This window comes from Pteropus vampyrus, unplaced genomic scaffold, assembly GCF_000151845.1.
Source record: "Pteropus vampyrus isolate Shadow unplaced genomic scaffold, Pvam_2.0 Scaffold47, whole genome shotgun sequence".
In the NCBI taxonomy this organism is placed as follows: domain Eukaryota; kingdom Metazoa; phylum Chordata; class Mammalia; order Chiroptera; family Pteropodidae; genus Pteropus; species Pteropus vampyrus.
The window spans coordinates 5,186,426-5,210,077 of NW_011888828.1; the positions used below are offsets into that span (position 1 = coordinate 5,186,426).

Below are 23,652 nucleotides of genomic sequence, written 5' to 3' on the forward strand. Positions count from 1 at the left end.
TAGCTACTCCTGCTTTCTTTTGGTTAGTATTAGCATGGTGTATCTTTCTCCTTCCATTTACTTTTAATCTATATGTGTCTTTATATTTAAAGTGGATTTCTTACAGACAACATAGAGATGGATCTAGTTTTTTGATCTACTCTAGCATCTCTGTCTTTCGTTTGGTGCATTGAGACCATTGATGTTCAAAGTGATCATTGATATAGTTGAAATGATATCTACCATATCGCCTACTGTTTTATATTGTTTGCCTTTATCCTTTTGTTTTTCCTTTTTGTCTTCCATTTTTATTTCCCTTTTGTGGCATTAACTGAGCATTTTATAGGATTCCATTTTCTCTCCTTTCTTAGCAAATCAATTATACTTTTTTTATTTTTTCGCCTACAGCACCCGGTCTTCCTAGGTGGTCTCCCATCCAAGTACTAACCCGGCCTGACCCTGCTTAGCTTCTGAGATCAGATGAGATCGGGCATGTGCAGGGTGGCATGGCCGTAGACTTCAATTTTACTGTTTTTAAAACTTTTTTTTAGTGATTGCCCTTGATTTTGCAATATACATTTATTTACAGCTAATCCAAATCAAATTATCAAATAACCATACCATAACTATACCATTTCACAGATAGTGCAAGTATGTTATAATAACAAAAAAAATTACTCCTATCTCCTGTATCATTGTTGTCATTTATTCATTTCACTTATATATAAACATACATATATATGCATAAGCATACATAATTGAAATCAGTGTTGCTATTATTACTTTGAACAGTTACCTCTTGATCAATTAAGAACAAGAAAAAGAAAAGTTTTTATATTACCCCCACTTACACCTTTTCCGATGATCTTCCTTTCTGTATGTAGAGCTGAGTTTCTGATATATGTATATGTATATATAGTTATTTTTCTCCTCTCTAAAGTACCTCTTTAAATATTTTTTGCAAGTTAGGTCTACAGGCAACAAATTACTTCAATTTTTGTTTGTCTGAGAAAGTATTTATTTCTCATTTACTCCTGAAGAATAACTTCACAGGGTACAGGATTCTGGGTTGATGGGTCTTTTCTCTCACCAGTAAATATTTCACTCCACTTTCTTCTTGCTTGTGTGATTTCTTTGGAAAAGTTAAATGTAATTCTTATCTTTCTTTCTCTATAGGTAAAGTATTTTTTTCTTTGACTCCTTTCAGAAATCTTTTTTTATCTTTGATTTTCCATAATTTGAAAATAATATGCCTAGATATAGTTTTCTTTGCTTTAATTTTGAGCTTCCTGAATCTGTGGGTTTCTGTCTGGCATTAATTTGAGGAAATTCTCATTCATTATTATTTCAAATATTTCTTTTCTTTTTTCTTTTCCTTCTGGTATTCCCCTTAGAAATATGTTACACTTTTTGTAGTTATCTCACAGTCTTTGGCTATTCTATTTTATTTCCTCAGTCTTTATTCTCTTTCCTTTTAATTTTTAATTGAGGTATCCTCAAGATCAGAGTCTTCCCTCAGCAGTGTCCAGTGTACTAATGACCCCACCAAAAGTGTTCTTCATTACTATTACAGTGTTTTTTATCTCTAGTATTTTTTTCCTTAGAAGTTCCATGTTTCTGCTTACATTGCCATCTGTTCTTGAATGCTCTCTTTATCCATTGATTCCCTTAATATATTAATCATAAATGTTTTAAATTTATGGTCCGATAATTCTAACATCCCTGCCATATTTCAGTCTGGTTCTGATGTTTGCTTTTTCTCTTCCAAATGTGTGTTTTGCCTTTCAGTTTATCTTGTAACTTTTTCTTGATATATTGGATAAAAAGTTATTATACATACATCTTTAGTATGTGGTGGTAAGGTATGGAGGGGGAAGTGTTTTATACAAGCATTTTTTACAAATCAAAACCAAGATCCCCCCCCCCCACTAGCAAAATAATTACGATTTGATTTATTGAGATACTCATTTTATTGCAGTGATCTGGAACCATACTCTCAATATCTCCGAGGTATGCCTGTAATTCTGTGATTAGATCTTAGTCTTTTAGTGAGCCTGTGCCTCTGGATTGTGACGTTCACATGCAGTTCTCAGTTCCCTCACATCACCATCCCTCTTACATGGGAAAGGATAGCTAGAGCTGGGTACTCTTGTATATTTTCTTTCTCCCACATGGAATACTAAAGAGGATAGAGTTTGGAATTTACTTTCCTCCATAAGGAAGACTAGAGCCAGCTAGAACGGGGTATTTCTCTTCCTCTAGGTCACCTAAGCTCTGATAAAACTCCATCAAGTTAAGCTTTTGTTAACTAATTTATCTTGGGGGAAGATCTTATTACAAAGAACAGAATTCTCTGTTGTATTTCAAAAAGCTTCTTTTTCTCTACTCTGCAAGAAGCACAAGGTAATCTTTTTTCAATATTCATTCTGAGATCCTGGTAGATACACAAGAGGTGGAACTCACAAAAGTGTGGGACTTCTCCATACCTCCATGACTGTGTCCCTTAGGTTTTTAACTCTCAGAGTTGTCCACACTGAGTCTCTGGGAATTCATCAATTACAGTTCATGTTTCTCTACCCCAACATCAGTTCCCAAGGAGGTTTCAGTTCATGGGTGTCTGCTCTACTAAGTTGTGATTCTCTGTATTCACCTGTCAGTCTTTACAATTTTAGGGACAGCAGTTTGTCCTGTGACCTCACTTTTTTTTTAGATCTATGATGAGTTGTTGATTTTTCAGTTGGTTCAGCTTTTTACTAATTTTTAGGGCAAAGTGGCAACTTCAGAGCTTCTTACATCCTGGACCAGAAACTGAGAGTCTCAGGTTTTTACTTTTTGATAATTTTTATTATTTTCTAGTTTTTCTCAGAGTTCACCTTCTCAAGCCTTACAGCAGAATACAAGGCTAGGACCAAGGAGGAATCAACTCAGAGATGTAGGGACAATCCTCTCTCAATATTTCCCCCTGACTCCACCTTCCCTCTCACTCTCTCTCCCTCTTACCCTTCTCCTTCTCTCTCCTTTCTTCCTTTCCTCTCCTTCTCCCTCTGAATCTTTCTTTTCTCTCTTATTTATCTCATACACACACTTAAATATCCCGTGTCCTTGTCCTTAGGCTATTCATGATTAGATTTATTAAAACAACAATAACAACAAACAACAACAACAACACATTTGTGAGCCTGGCATTGATATGCCAGGCACTAGGTTTTCCATGCTCTATCCCAATATTCAATTTACTTCTTGTACACAGAGTTCTTTGTTTTACACAATTGGTTTGCGAGCTGTTTCCCTTTGAATATACCTTTAAATCTTAAATATAGAAATAGTAAAAGAAAAGATTTTTTTCCTCTTAGTTTTCTTTAATATAAATTAATAACACCACTTATTAAGTCACCATTTTAATCTTGTATCTTAAAGTATTAATTGTTATCAAAGTGGACCTGTGATTCCTAGGTAATTACATTAATTTTTATTATCAGATTCCAAGATTAGAGATGAGAGGAGGGTTAGATGTGAAATATTTTCTCATTTTTAAAAATTTTTTAAATAGTAACTGATAATGTAGATAAAATATTAGCTTTTACTTGATACGTTTTATTTTTTAATTATAAGATTTCATTCTCATTATGAATCATTCAAACATTATAGAAGTGTATTAAATAAAAGTGAAAATTTTATTTCTCGTTCACTCACCTATCACTACTCCAGGGTAACCACTATTAACAGTTTAATTACTAGACTTTTAGACTTTTTTGGTTTTGCACACATATATGTGTATACAAAAGAACAGGATCACACTATACATAATATTCTTCAATTTGCTTTTATTCACCAAATGTTATTGAAAGATTTTTATACAACCACGTACAAATCTACCTCATATATTTTAATGTCTACCTAGCATTCCATCGTATGGGTGTGGCATGTTTATTTAACCGTTCTCTGGTTGATAAACATTTAGTCTGTTTTCAATTTTTCACCATTACAAATAATGCTGCAATAAACATCCTTGTACATAAATTATTATGACATGTTTATATTTTATCATTTATTCTAAAAAGTCTGACAAACCCATAATCTAGAACTAGACAAACATTTCACTGTCTACTCCCAAAGTTAGGCTGCAGAGTTCACAGTTGGGCAAGATCCTACAAGGGAACAAAGCATACAGCATAGACCTTAACAGTGGGCTACAGATGAATTCAAGTCTCTGAACATCAGTGGATCTTAATATACTCTCAACAAGGAGAGAGCTCATTTAGATACAGGCTAGGATTCACAGTTCCTGTTTGCAAAGGGAGGGGATAAATGGGAGAAGAAAAGCAAATGTGTCAAAGGGTAGTGCCTGAAATATCAGACACACCAAAAGAAATCTAAGGTAAGATTCAGGAAAATGAAGGGGGAAAGGGGAAACTCCAACACTTTCCAGGTGCTTACAGGAAGCAAAGGTCAAAGCTCAGATAAGTTTACTGGCTCCTTATGGGTTACACACCCTCTAAATTGCTATAGTCATCCTTGTCATGAGTGTTAAACCACTGCAGTAGAATATTATAGCAAGTGCCATAAACAAAAGTATCCAGTGTGCAATGTCACATGCAAGTAACACTTGATCACTGGCAGAATACTCAAGTCTCCTAACACCATCACATTTCTTATCATATGTTGGTAACTTCTCCCAAATTTTATTTCTCCTCCAATGCCGTATCTCTTTTTTAGCATGATTAGTTCAGCTACAATTTTTGAGCAATTACAGTGTGCCCAGCACTATGCTAAGTATCTTTTGGGCATTAACTCATGTAGCCTTTGTAACAGTGCTATGAAATCAATGCTATTATTACTCCCATTATGTAGACTTAAAGAGATCACAGTGCTAATAAGTGGCAAAACTGCGGCTCAAGTCCAGACAGGCACCCTTTAAAGTCTGTATGTCTAATCACTACAGTATATTATCTATTTTATTCTGAATGTTCAAGGAAGAAATCTTCAGATCATAGTGATAGAACCCTAAATACATGGTAATGAGAGTGGAACTACTCACCTTCCATTGGCTTCTATCTTAGCTGCCAAGGAATATAATTCTCATGCTGTCAGAAGTAGAATATTGGTGAAGAGACCCTAAAGTCCAAAGTAAGGGAGAAAAATTAGCCCTTCAGAATGTGTTTGAGATCTTTACAAAAGTTCTAAAAGAATACCAAATAATACTGTTGAATCACATTTGTAACCTTTGAGAAATCATGAAGAATCAAGTAAACATGTTAGTAAGAAACAGACAAAGCTAAATTTGATGTTTAATAAAGAAAGGTAGATATTAAAAATGTATATCTAGGTGTATTTAACAAACATGAGCGAGATTCCAGGACTGATTATTAAAAGCATTTCTTATTTAAAAACAATACAAAAATCTCCAAACAGAGCTATGGATATCAAAGAGAGAAAATATGTTTTTTCCTTCTTTTTTGATGAGACCAATCTATGTGAATATCACTGAAGTTTCTGATTACCAGTTTGCAGAAAAGTATTTAGCAAAAAGCTTTCCTGAGGGAGCTATACAAGACAGAAAAATATAAGATCAGTGACATGCAGTTTGGTGAAGAACTGATCATTTCAACCATTAAACCTAAGCCTGTTGGTTAATTGTCCAAATACATGCAAAACAGGAGTCTCTAATAACAAATTGTAGCAAATAAAGTGAGTATCAGAGTCAGAATTTAAGCAATTTACCACCACAGAATGTTCAGGCCTAAATCTAGAAAGATGGAATTCAATGTGGGTAAATAGAAGTAAGCTATCTGAGACAGTTGATTCCCCAAAATCACTTTAGATAATACTTCCTAACAATATGATCAAGCATTCCTGAAAATATCTGAAAAATGAGACAAGCAAAAAAATGTTCTACCCTGAAGTTTAATTAAATGGCTAATAAAACGTCAATATATATAAAACCTGAAGTAGATAGAAAACATAAAGATACTAAAACAGTTGAGCAGTCTCAAACTGCATGACTCAGTTACCTTACTGCATCCAGTGTTTTTCATTTCTTTCCTAGTTTGGAAAAGGTTTTTTATTATTTTTTAGCTCATACCACCTCTTCATTTATTAACCCAACTTAACTGAAAACCTACTACAAACACTGACTTCTTTCCTCACATGAAATCTCTAGCTATGACTTTCAGAGCAGACTATGTGTATTGCCAACCTAATAGCCATTTGCCTCCTTTTCATTCTGCCAGAGCCCCAATTTGTTTGGGAGTCTCCCCTTCTCCATTCAACTCAGATATACTCTAAAGGGTCCCAGTCAATCACAAGGTCTCATCTTCCTTGGCTATCATGGATTTTGGGAAAGGGCGTGCAATCTAGTTTGGGCCAATAGGACATGTATACATTTATCCATCCACTCATTCCACAAATATTTACTGAGCATCTTGGTACAGGGGAAACAGCAGTGGACAAAACAGAAATGTTGCTGCCCACATGGGCCCAGATTCTACATGGAGAAGAAATAAAATTAATAGAAAACATGAAGAAGTGTTAAAGGGTTTTTGGGAAAAGATTCTTCATTTTTGATATATTTTAAGTGCCAAAGGAGAAAATTATTCTTTATCTTTCTCTGACACTGATGAAAAGAATATGATTCTTGAAGCTTCAGCAACATGTTGGAGCTAGCCAACCTGGCTAGGACAGTAGTGCTAAAAGTTAGAACCATCACTGAGCTGCTAAACTAATCAACCTGACCACCATAATGCTTCAGCCCCTTATATTTGAGTTTTTTATTACATTCTGTGAAGTGTTTCTTAACTGAATTAGATATGGTTTACAGGTTTGATAGAAAAATTCTAGAGTAATCTACATGATCTCTGACCATTTTTTTACTGGCAGAGATGACAAGGAAAGTCATCATTGCTTTGGTGATATATGATGTTAAACAAAGAAGTGAATATAAGCCCCATTTCCCTTGTACGTTGGCCATGGAGAAAGAAAAAAATGTATGTAGAATAGAGGCACACAGACAAACAGCCCATTAAGATCAGAATATGCATCCTTTATAAATATACTTCAATAGAGGTCTAGATTGCTGTTTTCTGGCACAGAAAAAGTATCTATTTATCATCATAGGAAGATTAAGGAAGGTTATCTGTGTTCCCTGACTACACTGGATTTGTTTATAGTAGACTATTTTTTTAAATATATTTTTTTCAATTACAGTTGATATACAATATTATATTAGTTTCAGGTATACAACATAGTGATTAGACATTTATATAATTTACAGAGGGATCATTCTCATAAATCTAGTACCCATCGTATGCCATGCATAGCTTTTTATAATATTATTGACTATATTCCCTATGCTATACTTTACATCCCCATGACTAATTTGTAAATCTTGATCCCTTTGCCCTGCGCATTCCCCTAACCCTCTTTAACCTGGCAACCATCAAAATGTTCTCTGTATTCGTAAGTTTGTTTCTGTTTTTGATTATTTATTTTGTGTTTTAGATTCCACATATAAGTGAAATCATATGGCATTTGTTTTTCTCTTTCTATTTCACTCAGCATAATACCCTCTAGGTCCATTCATGCAGATGGCTAGGCTTCATTTGTTTTTATGGCTGAGTAATGTTCTATTGTGTGTGTATGTTTGTATGTGTATCACTTCTTTACCCATTCATCTATTTATGGACACTTAGGTTGCTTCTACATCTTGACTGTTGTAAATAATGCTGCAATGAACATATAGATGCATATGTCTTTTAAATTAGTATTTTAGCTTTCTTTAGATACATACCTTGAAGTGAAATTACCAGTTCCTTCTTTGTCTTTTGTCATAGCCTTTGTTTTAAAATCTATTTTGTCTAATATAAGTACTGCTACCTCAGCTTTTTTTCATTTATATTTTCATGAAATATTTTTTACATCGCTTTACTTGCGGTTTGTATATGTATTTCAATCTGAAGTGAGTCTCTTGTAGGCATTTTTTCCATTCAGCCACCCTGTATCTTTTGAGTGGAGCGTTGAGTCCATTTACATTTAAAGTTATTGTTGATAGATATGTAGTTATTGCCATTTTATTATTCGTAGTTTTGATATTTTCTTCTTCTTAAAGAAATCCCTTTAACATTCTTGTAATACTGGTTTGGCGGTGATGAACTCTTTTACTTTTTCTTGTCTGAGAAGCTCTTTATACTTTGATTCTAAATAATAGCTTTGTTGGGTAAGGTAACCTTGGTTGTAGGTCCTTGCTTTTCATCACTTTGAATATTTACTGCCAGTCCCTTCTGGCCTGCAAAGTTTCTGTTGAGAAATCAGCTCACAGTCTTATGGGAGCTCCCTTGTAGGTAACTAACTGCTTTTCTCTTGCTGATTTTAAGATTCTCTCTTTGTCTTTAACCTTTGGCATTTTAATTATGATGTATCTGAGTGTAGGCCCCTTTGGGTCCATCTTGTTTAGGACTCTCTGCACTTCCTGAGCTCGTATGTCTATTTTCTTTGCCAGATTAGGGAAATTTTCAGTCATTATTTCTTCAGGTTGGTTTATAATCCCTTGCTCTCTCTCTCTTCTCCTTCTGATACCTCTATGATATGATTGTTGTTGTGTTTGGTGTTGTTCCAGTGAGCCCTTAAACTATCCTCATTTTTTTTTTTTTTTTGGATTCCTTTTTCTTGTTGCTGTTCTGATTGGGTGTTTTCTGCTACCTTATCTTCCAAATCATTGATTCATTTCTTGGTTTCATTTAATGTACTGCTGATTCCCCGTAATTATTCTTCATTTCATTTATTTTATTTTTTACTTCTGACTGGCTCTTTTTTTATGTGTTCCCTCTCTCTCTTTCCCTCTCTCTCTCCCTCTCTCCCCCATCTCTTTGCTGAAATTCTCACTAAGATCATTGAGCATATTTATAACCGGTTTTTTGAACTCTGCATCTGGTAAATTGCTTGTCTCCATTTTGTTTAGTTCTTTTTCTGGAGATTTGTTCTGTTCTTTCATTTGGGACATGTTTCTTTGTCTCCACATTTTGGCTGCCTCCCTGAATTTGTATCTATATATTAGGTAGAGTTGCTGTCTCCTGGTCTCAGTAGAGTGGCTTTATGTAGTAGGTGTCCTGTGGGGCCCAGTAGTGCAACCTCCTTAGTGTCCTCATCTGGATGATCCAGGTATGTCCCTTGTATGGGTTATGTGTACCCTCCTGTTGTAGTTGGGTCGTGATCACTATTGGCACATCTATGGGAGAATTGACCCTCGGGCTGATTGGTTGTGAGAACTGGCTGTGACAGCAGTGTAGGAGGTGTTGTGTAGGAGCTGACCTCACAGAGCAGGATTTGCTTTATCAGGGCTCTGGTGCCTGCCCAGTCTGCCCTTTGGGTGTGTCATTTGTGAAGGTGTTTGGGTGATGCTCGTATGTGATCTAAAGCAGGTTCTTATCTGTGTTCTTATAGTAACATACCCATCCATAATCATTTTTTCTGTCTGTCTGTCTGTCAGTCGTACTTATCTGTCTGTCATCTGATGTGATCTATAAGAAGATGACTTGGAAATCCTGATTTCTGGTCTTAATTAAAATATAGTTAATAATGAGAATGTTAGTTGAGAGAAGACATTCATTTTTATGCAGATATAGCAATGGATAACATATCTAACAGATACTCTCAAAAACTTGATAAAAAGAAACTGTGAATGTCTTTAAAGCTGAGATGATGAGGCTAAGAGCAGTAATACATTCCCTGTGATTAGAGAGCAAAAATACCTCATGGATACAGAAAAAGAGTAACTTAATGGATACTTATAAAATGAACGAATATTTAAGCATCTACAATTCTGCAACATATATCTGTGATTGCTTTTCACACAAAGATACTATGTTTCAAAAATGTGTATTCCTGTTAAGATGAGAGAAATTAATCATCTTTCTCTTCCTCCCTCCTTCCCGCCCTCCTCCTCGTCCTTCTCCTCACTCTCTCTCCTCTCTCTCTTCTCTCTCCTCTCCTCTCCCTCCACTCCTCTCTCTCCTGTCTGCTTCTCTCCTCTCCTCTCCTCTTCCTTCACTCCCTTCTTTCCTTCCTTCCATTCTTTTTTAGCAAACATTGCCTTTTATGGAGCAGGCATTGTTTGTAGTGTATGAATAAGACAGGTAAGACATAGTTTTTGCCCTTAAGAAGCTTATTATACTCCAAGAAAAGAAAAAGGTACATTTAGAGTCCTCATGTATTTGCCTGGTGAATGTTGTCTGGTAAACAGTGAATGTTACAGAAATCCAAAGTGAGGAGAAAGAAAGCTATGAGCAGAATTCATGTGGAGACAAAGAAAAAAGTCTTTGCATTGGATTTAATAAGATAATTTAATATGTAAAAGGAAAAAAGGACAATGAAGTCCAGGGGGAATGTAAAACAAAAGTACTCATGTACAGGTAGATATATGTAGGGTATACTAGGGGCAGTGGATAACTAGCTTCATTAAAAGTATATGTGTTCTGTAGAAGAGTCATGATAGAGTAGGGTCATGTAATAGAAGTCTTTGAAGGGCAGGCTAATACTTGATCTAAAGCTATAGGCAAAGGGGAGCTTCTTTAAGCAAAGCAAGAAATACAGAGCAGAGCTTAAGAATTGTCTGTCATTGATGTAGGTACTAGAAAACAAAACTTGTTTCACTTACTGGACTGTGATGTTTGAGTTGAAATAAAGTTTCTAAAGAAGAGTAAATAATTGTGGGCCAGAGCACCTGTGATAATTGTGATTTGTAGTAAGAAATATATATTTGGTCATCATTTAGTTTCCTGGGTTCCTGTTACAGAGCTCCTAAAACCCTTAGAATTTCCTGTAATGAGAAAAATAAAATATGTCTTTTGTTATGTTAATGAGGTTGGAAAGCATCATAGGACAGAGGCTGGCTGTCAGTGGAGCCAACCCTGAAATTAGAGGGTTAGAATTTTCAGTTCCACTATCCACCCCCCACTACAATACCCCCACCTCTGAGAGGCAAGAGAAGCTGAAGTTTGAGTTTAGTCACCAATGGCCAATGACTTAATCAACCATGCCTATGTAATGAAGCCTCCATCAAAATCTCAAGGGCAGGTTTCAGAGAGCTTCCAAGTTGGTGAACCATGGAGGCGCTCGAAAGAGTGGCATAGTGAGAAAGGTCTTTGAAGCTCCACTGCATCCTTTCCTTATGTCTTATGCCTCTCTTCCATCTGGCTGTTCCTCAGTTTTATCATTTTATGATAAAGCAGTAATCCAGTGAGTAAAATGTTTCTCTGAGTCCTATGGGCTGTTCTAGCAAATTAATCAAACCCAGGGAGACAGTATCCTAGGAATCTTCAATTTATAGCCAGTCAGTCAGAAGCGTAGGTGACCACCTGAACTTGGGATTGGTATCTGATGTAGGTAGTTGAAGGGTGAGAGTTCAGTCTTATATAGGAATGAGCCCTTAATCAGTACAGTCTGACACTGTCTCTAGGCAGATAGTGTCAGAATTGAGTTAACTGGTTGGTGGTATTGTAAAACAAAAAGGATAAGCTGAATATACAGTTTACTGAATCTGAGACCCCAGTCTCAGATTAGTGAATAGCAAATGAATATTTTTAACTGTTTAAGTTTGATTATAGCATGAATGAGAGTAGAAAGTAATTTAAGTAATTTAAGCAACAAAATCACCAAACTCATCATCATTTCAAAAAAAATAAAAATTTTAGATTTTAAAACCTTAACCAAAATGATAGTTTAAAAATGCACACTCTATCCAATTCATTTATCACATTTAATTGTTTCAAAATATAATATTTAAATGCTAATTTTGATGATGAAAACTCTATTAATGAATTCAGCAGTTTCCTAGAAAACCTTTTATTAATCCAATCAGATTCTATAACTATTAGAAGAACTTGGGAATGCCAACAAGAGAAGTAATGTTTTAATGAAATGAAACATCCTAACACAAAACTACCCAGATTGTGCTACTCAACTCTGAATGGAAAAATGCTAAATATTATCAAAGGTCTCTCCAAAGCAAAAGCCCTGGGGCATAACACACTCCTCCAAGAATTATGTTCTAAATTAGCTAGTGTTCGCTCGGTTTGTTTATTAGAACTTTATAACCAGATCTTGAAATTAAAAACCATCCATATTACACAGTCTGTCAATATTTTATGCAATATATTAAGAAGGAAGAACTGCTACAGTTTGAATTTCTCATTGGCTCTCTGCCTCTGAAAACACCAGTTTGGAAGGTATGACTCAGATTCTCACCTGGCAGGTAAAATACAAAATGTTCTCTTCACTCATGAAGACAAGCCTGGACTCATGCCAGAAAGAATCTCTGGCTAATGTGTGAACTTTCATTGATAACATTTTAAACACAGGCTTTTGTATTATGATGACCATTTTTTAAAAAAATATTTAGTGAACTTAGTACTTATACGAGTTAAGCTTATTTAAATGGCTCCTTCAACTAGAAAACTGATATGAAAATTTTCTCAACTGCATCCCAAAGGAAAAATAAGGATAAAATGTGATGACATATTGAATTTTCTAAAGGTATACATATTATAGAGGTAAGAAAAATGAAACAAATGTACAAAAGAATATATTAATATTCTGTACAGTTCTCCCTCTGCAGTGTACATTTATTATACCCATGTAAATTAAAAGGATGACAATGCTCTTCTTTCTACACCCTGCTGTATTTCCCCTCTAATGTGCTTACCTCTGGGTCAAGCAGAGCACTATTCAGCTATAATTAGCAATTAATGCAGCTTTGATGTAATACAAGTTTAAGCTTACAAAATAATCTGCTATAAAAGGAGAGCAAGTGACAACTCTCTCCTGATCTGGCTCCTCTATCAACCACAAATTGTAAATATGTATAAGAATATGTAGCATACTGTCTGTCCCTCCTGGTAGAGTTTCCTCTAGCATAAATAGGTTTATATTAGCCCATCATCCAGTTCTGCACTGTAATTTCAAGCTCATTCATCAGTATGAGCACCTCATGTGTCAGTTTTAGGTATCATCTAAAACTGAATATACCTAGTCAAGGATAGATGTGACACTATTATAGGAAAAGTGAGACTACAATTTTGCATAGAACTACACAAAATATTTTGTTTTCAGTAACCCCTGATTTTCTTAAAAGTTATGTTGTGTTTTTTGTTTGTTTGTTTCTAATTAAAATTTACACCTACCAGTTGGTCTTCAGGGAATTTTTAGTTACTGTAAAACTAAGGGCAAGTTTCAAAAAAAAAAGACATTTTCAGCTATAAGTTAAGAATGTGCAAGGCGTTTACTCATTAATAAGAGAGATAAAGTTTAATTAATTTTTTCTTGACTTATTTTAACCTCTTTAACATTCTGAGAGATTGCCCATAAGCTCAGACAAGCATAGATCTTAGAGACCCTACCGAAAAGACTTCAGCAATATCCATAATGCTCTAGGAAAGGAACTAGGAACAAGTGACACACCAATCTAGATATCTGAGTGTTGTATTTAACAAGGGGGAATCACAGAACCCTGTGTCTTAGCAACATGTGAGATGGCTGAAGAGAAATAATAAGACCAATGGCATAGTTGTAAAGCTAGGAGGGAAAAGAAGATAAAATCTTTCAGAGAAGGGTAGTTGCATCCCATCTAAAAACCATCTGATAATGTAACTCTATGATTTTTTAAAAAATAAACATTAGATGTATATTTAATCGTTTATTTGAGCCCCTTCAAAAAAAGAATAAAAAAAGATGCATCCCAATAATACTGATTCCAACAGACCGGTTCAGCTTTTTACTCTCTTGTAGGCATTATAATTATTCCCTGTACACATTACCTTTAACATGTCAAGAAAAAGTCTTTCATACCTTCATTTTAAAAGATTTACATCATTGCTCCTGCTCCCTAGGATGCTGTCATTTTCATACATTCATCATTAAATGAATATATATGCTCCCATTTACTTTTTCATTTTCAAAGAACTTTATTAGCATTTTAAATCTATTTTTCTAAAAGGAAAAGGATACTAAAAATCAACAAAACTTTTCCCTGTGATATTAAAAATCACTAAGTCATCTTAAATTTCCTGCCTTTATATGCTTCTTTCATGTCAGGAACTTGATCCATATTTTGAGTTGGCTTTTACCCTAAAAGAACTAGAGTTAGCTCAAATTTAAACAGATCAACCATGATTTCTTTTTATTTTTTTAACTTTTATAACACTTTTATCTGACAATTTGAAAAAAATAGTATTATTTCAAATTACTATTCGATATAAAGTAAGTTAATGTAGTATATTGCTTTCTTAACTTTATACATAAAAAAAGGCTGAGCCTGAAAAATTTATTCAGAATCACACAAGTAGCTAAGGTGAATAAACCAAATTGGAAAATAGTCTGAATTGACTTGATCAGTTGGTTAAAAAAATAGTGACAGGAAATGTGAAATGAGAGGATCAGTTTATATGGCAGACCAGTTGGCTTCATTCAGTTTGCCAGATACTTAGTGTTAGCCAGTTGTCCTACAAATGAGTGGTCCATGACACCAGTGGCCTTTAATTGAGAATGATGATGGCTTAAAAAACTCTTCATTGTTTCTAGAAAAACTCAGAGAACACATCTTACTAGGTCATTAGCTTCAAGTCTTCACTAATGTTTCTTTTCAATATCATCTATATAAGATTCAGGGACACCTGTTCAATTATCTTTTTTAATCTAACACCTTATTCTTTGGAAACCATTCCTAGTAATAAAAACATGCTTTGATAAACCTGATATAGTGATTTCCTTTATTTATATATATCACATACACAAAAGAGTTATCTGATATTAGATAACAGAGTATAAACACAACAAGCCTAATAGTTCATTTGCTCTAAAATTATTATAGCTTGAGTGTGGTTTAATGCATTGAGATGACTTTTATTTTTGTTTTCAATATCCCCCTTGGGGAGCAAGCTAAGAAACATGTACTTTTTCAATCCTGTATTTATAAATAAAAGGCTTTATTGCCAAGTACTAAATGTATTCCTATAAAAAAAAACTCCGCTTTTGAAATAATATAGATTCTTATTTGAAAAAAAAAATAGATCTAGAAGAAAAATCACCTATCTAAAATGTACTACACATTTATAGTATATGAATTTGTTCAGATAGACATTTCTGCTTAGAGGATATTTTATTTAAACTTTAATGAGACGGTATTGGGTAATAAAAACAGGCTCATCAAAGCCTGGGTTTGAGTCCTGTATTTGTCACTTGCTAATGCTGTGACTTTGGGATATTTAATTAATTAGCAGTTTTATCATATGAAAATTAAGATAATCTCTATCTTGGCAGGTTCTCATGAAGATCTTATGAAGATTATTATAACACCAATTATAGGGTTTGGTCATAGGCAATGAAGCATAGCAATTAAGAACATAAAATCTGGAGCCAGACTGCTTGGGTTCAAATCCCAGCCCTGCCACTTAGAAGTTGTAACCTTGGGAAAGTTACGTGAGTTCTCTTTGCTTCAGTTTCCCATCTGTAAAATGGGAATAAAAATAATATCTACTTTATAGGTTTTTATGAAGATTGTTGAATAATGCATATTGATTATTAAATAATATACTTGTGACAGTGCCCAGCACAGAATATATAACATACAAATACTACCTGTTTTATAGCAGCCTAATAAATGATAGGTATTATTAAGATGAGAAGGAGGAGGAGGCCTGGAAGAGGTAGTATATGGAAGGAGAAGCAGATCAAATGGCTCCATTCCAAGAGAGTTAGAATGATCAAGAAATATCTGTGCCACTATGACAGTATTTAAAACAACTCTCTCTATCAGAGTGATTTCTAATCTCCAGAACATGAAGAATTTTTTTTCAAATCAATGGCAATTCTGACACATGCTTTGAAATTACCCCGTTTATACAACCAGTGGTCTCATATAAAAATTTGAAGCTTCTTGATTTCTTATTCAAACCATGGTTTTCACTTTTAATGATCCATTCTTTGTTCATTATTTTTTTTTCAGCAACCACATTATGTTTCTCCAACCACGTTATCAGTTTCTCTGATGGCAAGGATTTTGTTATTCACCTTTACAGCCTACTTTTTCCCAAGCCAGGAAGAGTGTTATTAAACATGTATGTTATTAAAAACTTATATATGCTGTTAAACCTAAACAATCTCCATAGCAAATATTTTAGATTCCTTATGGGACACATAATTTTATCACTACCATCCATGTGTAATAAATCAATCTTTTATCTAGTGCTTTAATTCAAATTTAACTCAAATTTATAAATCAACCTAAATGAGCTTTTAGTCATCTGTGTTTCACTTTGCTTGGCTTTACACAAAAAAATTTAAAAAGTATCTTGACTATTCCAAAATTATTTTTAAAAAAACTGTGCTCTTCTCGCTTAACCAGTAGTCCACATAAAGTATCAGGAACTTTTAAAGAATTATGCAGGTAAGATATGCAAGGATAGTAAGAGATATTTCTACAGAAAGAACTAGAAAATAAAAATAAACATGCTAAATGGCTATTTCTTTAGCTCAGATTAGTTTTTGTTCCCATTTGTTTTATCCTGTTTTTCAGGGATTATCCATTAGCTGAATGTTGAGTTTCTTATTTATTATCTTGATCTCATTGTTTTCATTTCTTTGCATAAAAATACACATCATGGGGACTTCTCACAATTTCCTCTGCATCACTGAACTTTTTCTCAGTATCAATTATGCTTTCCTTGACTCCAGTGTAGATTTTTATTCAATTATTGTATTTTAATGACCTCTCTAGTGTATTATTTCTCTGCAAATGTTGCCATGAACTGAAGTAAATATTACTTCTGTTCTTTAGAATTCAAATATTAATATTTTTAAATGAAGACAAAATTTGTTTTACAGAAGTTTTAAAATGTGAGAGCTATATACATCTTATTCATTTGCCAAATTTGAGCATCTACTATAATAGACAATGGGAATTTAAAGGTATATTAGATGTGTTTCCTACTTCAAGGAGCTTAGAGTAAAGATGATAATAATTGCAATGAAAATAACACATTTAAGGTACGTGCCTATGTGCCAGGCACTGCACAATCATTTTAGATGTACAGTTGTCCCATGGTATTTATGAGAGACTGATTCCAGAATCCCTGTGTATTCCAAAATCCTTGAATGCTCAAGTCCTTTATATAAAATGATATAGTTTTTGTATATAACCTACGCATATCCTCATGTAAACTTTAAATCATCTAGATTATTTCTAATACATAAACAATGCAAATACTATGTAAATAGTTGTTATACTATATTGTTTAGTGAATAATGATAAGAAAAAACAGTCTGTACATGTTCAGCAGAAATTTAACCACTGTAGGCCTAACTACAGTGCATAGCAACATAACTTTTTTTTTGTTTTTAGTATTTTTGACGAGAGATGGGTGGAATACGCAGATAAGGAAGACCAACTGTGTTATCTGATCTAATACTTGTAACTACGAAAGAGGTTCTAATATACTGATTTTAGAGTTAAGGAACCGAAGCTAAAAGAGGTTAAGTAACTTGCTTGAGGTTACTTAAACCCATGTCTCCAAAATCTGTCTTCATCTTTTAATTTCTCTCTTCTGCATCATTTCTCCAACTTCTCACTGTTTCGTTTTATTAAATTAAAACCAACACATGCCATAAATGTAATCATATTTTAACATAATAATAATTCTATGAGACTGAGAATATCCTCCACTTGTCAACCAATTATATTTCTGGTAGTCCCTCCTTATCTGTGGTTTCGCTTTCTTCAGTTTCAGCTACCCATAGTCAACCAGTCTGAAAATATTAAATAGAAAATTTCAGAAATAAACAGTTCATAAGTTTTAAGTTATGCACCATTCTGAGTAGCATGATGAAATCTTAACGTCATTTCACTTTGTCTCATCCGAGACATGAATCATCTCTTTGTCCAGCATATCCAAGCCATATACACTACCCTTTGGCTAGTCACTTAGTAGCTATCTCAGTTATCAGATCAGTTACCAGAGGGAGGAGAGGGGGAGAGGAGAGAGAGAAACAGAGACAGACTACATTCACATGACTGTGATTACAGTATGTTGTTCTAGTTCTGTAATTATTGTTAATCTCTTAATGTGACTTATTTATAAATTAAACTTTATTATAGGCATGTATGTAGAGATAAACATATAGTATATCTAGGGTTCAGTACTATGTATGGTTCAGGATTCTACTGGGGTCTTGAAACTTATCCCCCACTGATAAGAGGGGACTACTGTACTATAAATTGAACCGGATAAGTGATAAATAGAAAGTCAAAATTAAACTCAAACATATACTTATATATTATGAGATAGAAATGAATAGTTTAGGAGAAAAGCATTGAAAATTCATTAAAAGAATACAAATATATAGGCTTGGTTTCTCCCCTGATCAAACTGGCTTTCCTGCAAAACTCCCTTAATTTTCTTTCATCTCCATTTATTCAGTTTCAGTAGTACTTGCAATTTCCCTAGAAGTTAGTTCTATGACCTCTAGGGACTCCATTTTTATAAGTACTGCAACCAATATTTTCCTTTACAAGAGAACAAAACCAACTTTTAAACTCATTCCCTTGAAACAGGAGTCCATAAACTTTTTTTTTAAAGGAACCGAAAATAAATAGCTTAGGCATTGTGGACCATGTGGTTTGTGTCACAACTACTCAACTCTGCCGTTGCAGTGCTAAAGTAACCATAGATAGTGCATAAGCAAATAAGCATGACTGTATTCCAATAAAACTATAATTGTGTACTCTGAAATTTGAAATTTTACATAATTTTTATATGTCACAGAGTGTTCTTTTTCTCTTGATTTTTTTTTTTTCCTAGTCATTTAAGACGGAATGTAAAAACCATTCTTGGTTCATGATTTCTTTTGTAGTACTTACCACATCTGTATGTAAGTAATTTTTTTGTAATAATTTGAATAATATATGTTCTTCCATTAGACTAGAATTTCTATGGGGACAGGGATGAGATCTCATGATTTTTATTGCTTTCGCAAGTATCCGATGTGTATTCAATACATAATTGTTTAATGAATTAATTGATTAACCCAGATTCAAGCAATGTAGATCTTCTGTCTGCTCGAATATTGATTCAAGCAGCTAAGGTCCAAGATTCAGTCTTTAGGTCTCCCTTTGTGTTTTCCAGGACAATTTGCAAATTTTTTATTTTAACCCTTTTGCCATTCACCCCAATTTGTTTTAGAGGAAAATAGTTTATTTTTGCCTCACATTTTAGAAACGATTAATTATACTGTGTTAACCTAGATACATTAATTCTCCCTTTGTATTTTTCTTCCCCTGACACCTTCAAGTTACTTCTTCATATCACAAATGTTTGATTCCTGGGTTTGGAACAAAAATGACTACAGAATCTATAGTAGAAGGAGAACAGTTGAAAGGCCACACCATCAGCAATCTGATTACCAAATATATGCATGGGAGCTTCAAATGTAACCTAAAGTAGGGGAAACAAAGGCATGAAAGGGAACCTGTGGGTTATAATTTTCACTCTCACAGTCCTCAAGAATTTTTTGGGAAACATTGTCAGAATTTCACTCTATTGAAAAAAGTAGTTACAAGTATTATCAAAAAGTCAATGATTATAGTTTAAAGACAAAAATGATCAGAATTCCCTATAACTCCAAAATGAAAAAGATATTACAGGGGAAAGAAAGTATATTTGATAGTGGAATTATGTGTGCCTGCCCTCCGCCCCCTGCAAAAGGCAGTGGAACCATCAACAGGAAAAGTGCATGTGAAGGGGCTAAAAGACATTTAAGAATATTACAAAATGGACAATCCCACCAAATTAAATGTAATGTTCTGGAATACCCTTCCTCTATTAACTCTAATTCTGTAACCCTTCAGAAGAAAATGGACCACAAGAGAAAACTCTAATTATGTATCCTAAGCCTAAGGCATATTCGAACCCTAGTGATTTGATTGGACTAGCTTTATAATTCAAGGGGAATCTGGTGATGTCAGTCAGGGCTTTCTCATCATCCTGCAGTTTTCCTCCATCAAAGAAAGGAAAGAAAAATGCCTGAAAGTGATATAGCTCTAACAAAGAAACATCTAACACAGAGGAAATGCTATTTCCCCTTGACGCACTGTCATGAACCAACAAAAGGCCAACTGGAAAGGCAGGTGTTTCCTGACGAATACAGTAGATCAGCGAGGTTGTTCTCAGAGATTTAAACAGGAGCAACTTTATCTAGAGATATGTGTTTTTGTTTTTGTTTTTTTACTTTCTTTTTTTTTTTTTTTGATTCCTTTGAAGAGAACCTGAAAGAATGCTATTCCTGTCTAGTTTTCAATTAAAGTAAGAGATATTTGGGCTCATTCTTATTTCCCACAGTCCTTTGGAGACAGAGAAATGTGTGTGTAGAGGTTCAAACTTCTATAAATAAGACACCTCATGAAGCGTTACCTACACATTTGAGGGCCTTCCCAGAACTTGAGTTCCAACAGTCAAGAAGGTGCCAAATAGCAGATACAATGCTGGAGAATAGCTTCATCCTACCTGATAAGCCCCTCCCTCCAAGGTTTGCATCCTCTAGGCATGACCTAGAAAAACCATGCAGCAAGATATTTCTCTCTTTAATAATGTTTCATTAATCAATCAAATGACAAAGAGAAGCAAAAAGTGTGATTTGATTTTCATACCAATCTGGGCCCTATTCTTTTGGGCATATTTGGATATTAAAATAGAAATTTGGTATTGATTGCCTAGTTCTTTTCCTGAGTGTTAAAAGATATTGAATAATTGTAAAGCTTTATTAACTTTTTGATGTAAATCAGTTTTAACTTCAAAATGCTTTCTTATTTTGAGTTTTGAAAAGTGGGCAAACATGTTTTCCTATAACAACTTTACCACTTTTCTAGGCATAGATTTAATATTATACAACCTTCAATACCCAAGACAAATTGATCTCTTAGATTAAAACTATAATAATTGTAGTATATTCCCATAGTGGCATGAAGATAAGTCCAAATCCATATGGATTTCATTAATCAAGTAATTGCTGAGACACGGGGTTGATGTTCACTTTTGCGCTATCTTTTGAGAAAGAGCTAGCTAAGCAAATTACTATGACATGGGCAAACCCATAAGGAGAATGCTTGCTTAAGGGAATCCATTTATGTACAAATTATGTACTTGCAACATATGAGCTGGCTGTTTTGGTATATTACTTCCAAATTATTTATCTCTTTAGTGCGAAGCTTTCCTTAATACTTGGTTAACGTTCTAGTAGTAATTGCAAGAACTTGAATAATTTAATTTCAAGGAGAAAAAGGATTCAGATGATATCTTTCATTGATACTTGGAACTAAGAGACTCAATTTAAATCCTTGGGCAAGTACATGTACTGATGCTCACTTTTATCATATGAGAAGAATAATACATTTTCTTTAAATCAATATTTCTTTGAGGATTAAACTAGATGGAAAAGAATACATAAGCTGGAGTGCTTGGGACATGATAGGTTCCAAATCAACACTTTTTGAATAAGAGTATGAACTTTTAACTAAATCAGATTTGTTTCTAAATATTTTAATCACTCAAGAAATTTTATTCTAACAAATATAGAAAAATTTCTTTATTATCATCCTTTAAGAGTTCCGTTAGCAATATTCCCTTATTTAAGATATTGCTCTTTTAAAAAATTCTATAGTGCTCTATTAAAATATTACTTTGTAATCCAGAGGGTTTCGTTGTTGTTGTTGTTGTTGTTGTTGTTGTTGTTGTTGTTGTTGTTGTTATGAATACTGCTTTAAGAGGCTTGTGGCCATGGGGTGTTTAAGAGTGCATACTCCATTACCTGTATATTTAAAATCCAGAAATGTGAAGTTTAAGAGCAATGCTGGCTTTGGGATTCCTGGGGAGGAAAGAAGAGCAATGAAAAGGTAGAAGGTGATTCATTCCAGATGCCCTCAAATTTCCAAATACTGACCACCAAAGCCCTTCTAGAAATGTCTTCCTTTTACTTGGGAGTGAACAGCTTTTTCAACTTGAATTATTAAATGTAGAATTCTTGAAAGCTTTAGTTTTACTGAACTAAGAATATTTCTTCCATAGAGGTATATTTCTAACATCTTGCTTAATGTAGATAGTACTTTGGTCAAGGAAAGAGAATTTTAATTACTATAATCAACATCCATTGGTTATGTTTCCAAATCAGAGAATATTAGGATTAGAAAATGGGAAAACATCTAGCATAACATTCTCATTTGTCAGAATGAGGAAATGGAGGCCTAGGAAAGTTTTCCACCTTGTCAGACATCTAATGGAAGTTTCAATTCTAGAATTTATATCTATTGACCAGTCTTTAAATATTATTTTAACAGCACCATGTTTCTTCTATGAATGTAGATACTTGGAGACTTATTGCTTGAGAATAGCTACATGAAAAGGAGGGCTCTGTCTTTTTGTCAAAATGACACCATTAATAAATAATTGGGATTCTGGTTTTATAAGTGATCACATTGGTAAGTGACACCATAAGGCAAAGTTTAAAGAAACAGTAAATACATAGAACCAGGAAGAAGAGGCCTAGTTTACAGGGACATTTTATTAAGTTTTAAGACAAAAGTCACATTTCACAGTTACTTTGGGGATGTGGAAAGGGCAAGTGAGAGTGGAGAAATGTTTAGTGGCAAACATAAAACAACTCCCTTTCTAACCAACAAACAAAACAGCTCAGACTTCTTTTCATGTTTGCCTATTTTGGAATATTTCAGCTACCTACTCTGAATCTTGGGATACCTAGCCAATGTCCACATTACAAATTGAGAGTCAGAAATAAAATCTCTGAGAAAAACAAAATATTTAAAAGAACCTGCAGAGGATATTGGTTGGTTGACCAGCATGCACACCAAACCCATAATCTCCCTCAATTTGTTTGTCAGAGTGTTGGAAAGAATTTCATATTCAGAGAAAGTATCTTAAGTCCTCTTGGCTTAAGCAATGAAATAACAAAGAAAAGATACACTATTTCTGTTTTAATTTTAAAAAACAGCTCAGACACTGCTCAAGGGCCCATTTTGGGCAGCTGTAATATATAACTCAAGGTTCTTAATATAGATTACTCTTGTTTTAATGTTTGATGCCTGTTAAATGCTACTTTATTATTCATTTTACATTAAATGTCTTCTCATACTTGTTTTAATACCTACCAAACTATCAAGCTTAATTTTCAACTGTTTCTACAAGCCTCCCTGAAAATTTTTCCCAGAAAGCCAAACATCTCTATAAAGCTTCCTCGGAAATGATTGGAAGTGAATCCCTGCTCATTACTCTCTGTTCATATTGTCTGCCAGGAGTGAATTTCATTCTTGGTTGCTTTCTAAGAGGAGAGTGGTGATGGTGGAGGTGGTGGTGGTAGTAGTAGTGTGTGTGAAAGTGAGGCCTCTAAAGCAAAACTAACTGCTTTCTAAAACCCTGAGAGACCTAGTAGGTTTCCAAATACTCCCTTTCCTCAATCCGATTAAGACCTTTCACAGTAATTATTCTCAATAAGCAAAGAGATTGACATAGTGAAGTATTAGGGCTCTACAAATTGTGATCCAAAATAGTTTTACAAAAAATGTACTTCTAATGATTCTGCAAAAACTCTTCGCTATTCATGTTTTCTTGTTTCCATGATTGAGTA

At 34.0% G+C, this 23,652-nt stretch overlaps 1 non-coding gene across 1 annotated transcript; it reads right to left on the reverse strand.

Annotated features, from left to right (window-relative positions):
* Positions 1–378: 378 nt before the first annotated feature.
* Positions 379–497, reverse strand: LOC111739135. The gene has a single exon (XR_002780150.1). It is a non-coding gene; the product is annotated as a 5S ribosomal RNA (ribosomal RNA).
* Positions 498–23,652: the final 23,155 nt, after the last annotated feature.